Source organism: Echinops telfairi, unplaced genomic scaffold (genome assembly GCF_000313985.2).
Source record: "Echinops telfairi isolate 266 unplaced genomic scaffold, ASM31398v2 ScPeMD7_7400;HRSCAF=8409, whole genome shotgun sequence".
NCBI classification, from domain to species: Eukaryota; Metazoa; Chordata; class Mammalia; order Afrosoricida; family Tenrecidae; genus Echinops; species Echinops telfairi.
In genome coordinates, this window is record NW_022111300.1 from 38,073,581 (window position 1) to 38,079,739 (window position 6,159).

The following is a 6,159-nucleotide window of genomic DNA, read 5'->3' on the forward strand; positions in this document are numbered from 1 at the left end:
TTTGTTGCTTCTGAGCTAGATGGCTGCTTGTTTACCTTCAAGCATTTAAGACCCCAGACACTATATCTTTTGATAGCCGGGCACCGTCATCTTTCTTCACCACATTTGCTTATTCACCCGCTTTGTCTTCAGCGGTTATGTAGGGAAGGTAGAGGAGAAAGGAAGTGGTGTTAACAAACCCAGGGACAAGGGAACAACAAGTGATCCAAATTGGTGGTGAGGTAGGTGTGGGAGGCCTGGTAGGGCATGAGCAAGGGGGGGGGATGTAACAAAGAGGAATTGCTGAAACCCTGGTGGGGACTGAGCATGCTAGTGGGACATGAGGAAAATCAAGGGAAATAGAGGAAAGAGCTGGGAGGCAAAGGGCATTTATAGAAGTCTAGATAAAGACATGTACATAAAATATATATTTATATGAGGATGGGGAAAAATATCTATGTGCCTATATTTATAGGTTTAGTATTAAGGTAGCAGAAGGACATTGGGCCTCCATGAGTACTCCCTCAATGCAAGAATACTTTCTTCTATTAAATTGACATTCTATGATGTGTTTGTTTTCTTGTTGGACTCTTGAAAACTTCATTGCACTATAGTGTTTAGTATGGTCTGATATTTAGTTTGCGCTTAACATGGTCTCTTCTGACGGGGAACATACACCCTTGTTCTGGCCATGGGGCTTAAAGATAAGGAGAGAGGATATTGAAGTGAGTTGTAGAGATGAGAATCATGTCCTTTTACAGCTTTATGAACTAATACTAGAGGTTCAGTGTGACAGTTTTATTGTTTTTCTTGATTTGCTTTAAAGAAGTGAAGGGCACTTTTGGGGCTTCGTGTTGGATGAACCTCCACTTATCAAGCAACCCCTTTTAAACCACTTACTGACTTTGCAATTTCCATCTTGATTGGACAAGAGCCTTGAAATCTATTGTAGCAACGACACAAACCATTGCTGTGTCCAGAGCTGAAAACACAATCAAAAGGGTTCTCCTGTCTCCAATCTGGAGGAGGCAGCAAATCATGATTAGAGATGGTGAAATGGAGTCAAGTGGAAGTCAAAGAAGTTATAGTCAATTTGGACACCATTCCTCTTCTCTAAAATGTCTGCAGTGGGGATTTGAGGACAGTAAGTATTCTGATGGGGCGAAAAGGTAGGCCATGTGGACAGCGCTGGAAAGGACTCTGCGCAGAATGTCTGTGATATTTCTGATCTTCCTCCTTGTGTTAGTTTGGGGTTCCTCACAGTCGATTCTGATGTAAGTTATTCAAGTGCAACAATGTCAGGAGAGGAACTCGTGTGATACATGAAAGGAAGGCAACCAGACAGGCTGGGGAGGCAGTCAAGGTGGGTGGGGCTCATTAAGAGAAATAACACACTGGCATAGGGCTCTTTCATTTCCTGCGAAAACTCTACCCAATAAAGCAAACTTTATGCCTCAAAAGTATGCAGGTTAAGGGGTGAGAGATTGAGTGTCCCCACACTAGTTAGCCCTTCGTTAGCGCTGCCTGTGGGGGGTACACTAATTCCCATGGTCATTCTGGGTCAAGTGTTTGTGTGCCAAATGTGTTCTTGCCATCTGAAGGCAGCCCTCTGATGGTGCTGTAGAAGATGATCATTTGAAGTTAGGCCAACTGGGCCCATCCTGGTAAGCACCCTAAGGGGACATGGGCAAAGCTCCTCCCATGGATTGGATAGCTTCTCAGATTGTACTTGGAAATGAAAGTATTACAAAACTGTAAGAAGCTATGGCAGTAGAGAACCAAGTCAAACCAAAGGGCCTGCAGGTCTGCATGAATCATGCTCCAAGGAAAAGCCATCATCTTTATTAACGCAGAGACAAAGCACCAACAGTCACTGGAAACAAAGGAGGACGTGCCCTTGCCAATCAGATTCATCTCCACCATGTCTTAGTTACCTACTGCTGCGATGACAAAAATACAGAAAATGGGTGGCACTAGCAAACACATTTATTTTCTCACAATGTACTAGTCTAGAAGTCCAAATTTGGGGTAATGGCTCTGGGGGGAAGCCTTTCTCTCTATCACCTGGGGAGGAAAGTCCTTCCAGACCTGGATGAGCTTCCTGTGGGTAGGCATCTCTGCCCTCCCATCTCTATCTCTAGCTTGCTTGTTTCGTATCTATTCTTTCTCAGAGGAGAATGAATTAAATGAATCTTTGCTTGATTATCCTAATAAAGAGACAACCCATTCTTAAAGGGGTATAATCATAGGCACAGAGCTTAGGATTTAGAATGTGTATTTTGGGGGATATAATTCAATCCATAACATTACCCTTTCTGCCTCCCCTAGTTGATGTTCCTGCCACATGTAAAACATATTTATCCCATCAAAGGCCCCAAATCTTATATAAACTCTAAGTCCAAAATCTCATCTTCTGAAGCATCTAAATCAGCTATAAATGAGATTTTAGGCATATTCGATCCTGGAGGGGAAGCCTTCTTCATCTGTGAATCTGTGAGATCTAGAATACAAATAATTCCTTATTTTCGAGTACAATAGTGGGATAGTCACAGGTAGCTATTTACATTAAAATGGGAAAAGTTGGAGGGAAAGGAAGAATAACGGGCCCCATCAAGTCTGAAACTCAGCTGAACAATTTACAGTAATGCTCGAGGCTTGAAATTAATCCTCTGTTCTTTGAAACCATCTGAGGAAGAGCCTCGTCCTCTAGCATCTGGCTGGTAGCCATGTTCTCTGGATTGTGGGTGGAGGCCCCTTAGTCCTGGGCTTCCTCTTCCTCTTCCAGACACACCAGCACAGCCACTGTGCTTCCGGGGACAGCAGCTCTGCTTCCTCAGTCGTGGGTAGTCCCATCCACTTGTGCATCTGAATGACGACTCCCCACTCAACTCCAGTAGGGCTCATTGTTCCACTTCTTGGCTATGACAGCCCCACCTCCTCAGCTCCAGGCAGCTGTCCATATCTGACACAGCCCCATACGTTGGGATGAAGTAGGCAAAGATCTAGCTCTTTGGAACCTAGGAGTCTGTGTCCCAAGCCTTTCAGATCCAGCCTTCCCATACTCTTTCCAACCCTCTGCACTGCTTTCTGTTCTTGGGGGATAAAGCATTTAGGTTCTGTTTCCTGAAAGAACTTGAAGAAGGAGACAGCTTTCTTTCATTTGTCCTTTCTCTGTTCTCTTCAGTGTGAACGGGTAGCTTTCCTGCTGTGGTAGTTGGTTCGATCCCTCAGTCCCAGACTTCATTCATCTAACTAAACACTGTTTGTCTTCATCTTTGGTCAGAATGCCGGAGCATGGGTCTTCAGTTTGGTACAATGGAATTTTCCAAATCTTTTGGTCTGTACAACAGAATTTTCCCACTTTTTAAGTTTTATTTTATTTTTGTACAGTTCACTTTTAAGTCCATTTCTTTCTTTCTTTCTTTTTGCATTTTACTAGAAGCAGCAAGCAGAAATCATGTGATTCCTTTGAGATCTTGCTTAGAAATCTCAACCCGTTCTTCTGCCAAGGATCTAAATGTGATTCATACAAGTTCTTTGTCATTACATATTCATCATTTTCTTTGAAAGCCTCACCAGAAGCATAGTTAATGTTCATATTTCCAGCAGTATTCTGTTGCTGGCACATACGTACACTCTAAGGCAATCGCTCTCCTCCTTTCCGAGCCCTTTGATGTTCATTTGTCTACCAACAATCTCTTCCAAACAATTTAGGCTTTTATTAGTCGGCCCTTTAAAACTTTTTCAGCCTCTACCTATTACTCCCTCCCAAACATGGCCAAATTGTGAATATTTGTTCGAGCATCAGCCCATTCATTCAGTCTAAATCCTGTCCTAGTTATCTGCACTACTATGGCAGACACACCAACCACAGTGGATGACTTTAATAAACAAAATGCATTTGCTCACCGTTTCAGGGGCTAGCAATCTTGATTCTGGGTGCTGGTTCTGCAGGGAGGCCTTTCTATGTCGTTTCTGGGGAAAGTCCTTGTCTCTGGTGAGCGCCTGTGTCTGAGTAATCCTCGTGTGGCGTGGCATGTCCCTTCTTTCCTCCCCGATTCTAGCTTGTTTGTTCAGTCTCCATATCTCAGAACTGGTTGACGTAAGATACAGCCAACATGCATCCTGCCACGTTATCATGCCAAAGACAATCTATTTCTCAATAAGATTATAACCACAGGCATAGAGGTTAGGATTTACACACATATTTTTTGAAGATCCAATTCAAGTCATAAAGATCAGTCATCTGGAGTCAATGAGGGAATATATGACTAATATTTTGATGATGACATATAAGCAAAATAGAAGGCATATGAGGCCTTTAACAACACTACTTAATTGCTGTTTCAATTTCAGAATTTCCCTAATTTCAAAATTCTTTATGGATGAGAGAGTTCAATATCTTCATTAATATACCCATCAAGATAAAAACATCCCTAACTGGGACCAACTTCCTTCTTCATTAAGACTGCCTCAATTGTTCTTGCTGACCTTGTTTTTCTTTCAAATTCCATAGTGGTTTTCTGTATCTTGGGCTCTGGGGTCTTGTCAAACATTTCATACAGACACATTCTGCCCCTTCCGTCCCCAACAGCCACCTCAATAGTGTGGTATGTTTGGGACAGCAAGACCAGATGATCTGCTATTTTGAGTTCCCCTCAAGGACTTTCTCAGGGAAGAACAAGACCATTTCTGTGCAGTACCTGGCAGATGTTTACCCTACAAAGCTAAGCATCTCCGACTCAAAACTGTAAGGTCCATTACTTGTTCATATTGGCACTGTCTCAAACCAGCTTAAACCAGCCTTCCTGTCTTGTCATTTTTATTAACTCTGAAGGAACGGATTAGGACACTGAGGCACAAAACAAAGTTCTTAGCCTTTGGTACAAGTATAGTTCTCTTCACGTGTTTGTACCTTTTAACCAATTAGTTGAATGTTTTCAGTGACTCCATTGGTCTGTGGATATTTGAAGCATTAACATAATTATCTATTTCAACATATTGTATTTACCACCTGCTGTGGATAAAACATCGAAATGATCACTAGTAGTTCATTAATAACACTAGTCTCTCATTAACGGTGTTGACCCAATTACACGTTGTGTATCCCAGAGACAAATAACTGTAATTGCAATCCAAAAGTGATTTCATAAATGTGAAGATTCTCTCCTTTTTTTGGAAATGCAAAGCTGAAAACATTATTTGAATTTTCCACATAAATACAGGTTAAAATGAAGCAGAATAATTCAACCATATAAAATAAAAATTCAATCTAAAGAGAGGCCATTTGGAATCAATTGGTACAGGTCACATTTTTGCTTTGAAGGATCAAAACACTTACAGGGTTGGGCACAGAAATTAAACAAGTTAGCAACAATGAGAGCCAGACATCTGGTAAGTGACATTTACCCAGGCTATCAGCAGGTAGCGATTTTCTTTGGGGACTATTCAGCGTATTGTCTGTTGCCTGGACAATGGGAGTCTGATGAATCGTTGATATAATCTGCCTGGAGGTTTGAAAGCTCCATTGAAGAGATGGAAAGCCAGTGAGATCAGTGTAGGGGAAAAAATTATCATGTGTACATATGTATGTAGACATAAATAACCCTGCCGCCACCCATCAGGTGGAAGCGATGTGTATAAATAGAAGCAAACGTAGTGTGATATATTTACAGAGCTGGGGATGTTCTTGTATTGAGACAATTACTGTGACACAAAATTCGGCAAAGCTAGCCCACAGAACTGGGCAGAGACGGCTCAGAGAAAGGAAAGCTGTGCTCAAGTCGAGATAGGAAAAGGCTGAGGCATCTCTTCGATACTCTGTGGGTCCTCCACAGCCTTCTTTCTGTTTCCCGACAAAACCCCACGAAGGAATGGGAAAGTTTGGGAGGAGGAGGGGAGCAAAGGAAGGAAAACAGCACAGGGGAGGAAGAAACGGGTATTTCCCCCCAGAAAACCAGCTTCCAGGATTTCTGAGAAAGTTTCAGTTCAACCGATGCTCATGGTCCTGGAGGGGATTGTTCTCATTCTGTTACTCCTGTGGCAACGTTCCAGATAAAACGCCCCACGAACCATGTCAGGCATTAAAACAACCATGCACATACCATGTGCTGAAGATCTCCCAAGCACTGCTTTCGATGCTGGAGGAGGGCCTGGAATGATCAAGGTGATTTGGAATCT